A 411-nucleotide genomic window follows, 5' to 3' on the forward strand; every position below is an offset into this window, starting at 1 on the left:
GGTTCCAGGCAGGCAGCTCTGACGGCGCGGGCTGCGGGATGGCGAGACGACGCTGCTCTGCACATTAGCTGGGTGCGTTTATTAAGCAGACCCAAAGGGGGAAAAATCCCAGCAACAACGAAACAAAACAAAAACTGCAGCCTGCGGTGGGAGCGCAGAGATGGAGACCACGCCGCGCAGAAGGTAAGCCGGTGTCCGGAAGGGGCGCCGCGGCTCGCCCGGGTTCTGTTTGTGGTCCTGGCCTTTGAGACCCGCAGCATCCTTCCACCCCGGCTGGTCCAGACCGGGGAGCGCCTGGCAGCGAGTGCGTCTGGGCGCAGCCCTTCCCGCGGCTGTGTTTCCAGCCTGAAGGTGTCTGTTGATGATGTGACACTGGACGCTCTGTGGGCAGAGGGGCTGCCGCCCGCTGGC

Source organism: Myotis davidii, unplaced genomic scaffold (genome assembly GCF_000327345.1).
Source record: "Myotis davidii unplaced genomic scaffold, ASM32734v1 scaffold247, whole genome shotgun sequence".
In the NCBI taxonomy this organism is placed as follows: domain Eukaryota; kingdom Metazoa; phylum Chordata; class Mammalia; order Chiroptera; family Vespertilionidae; genus Myotis; species Myotis davidii.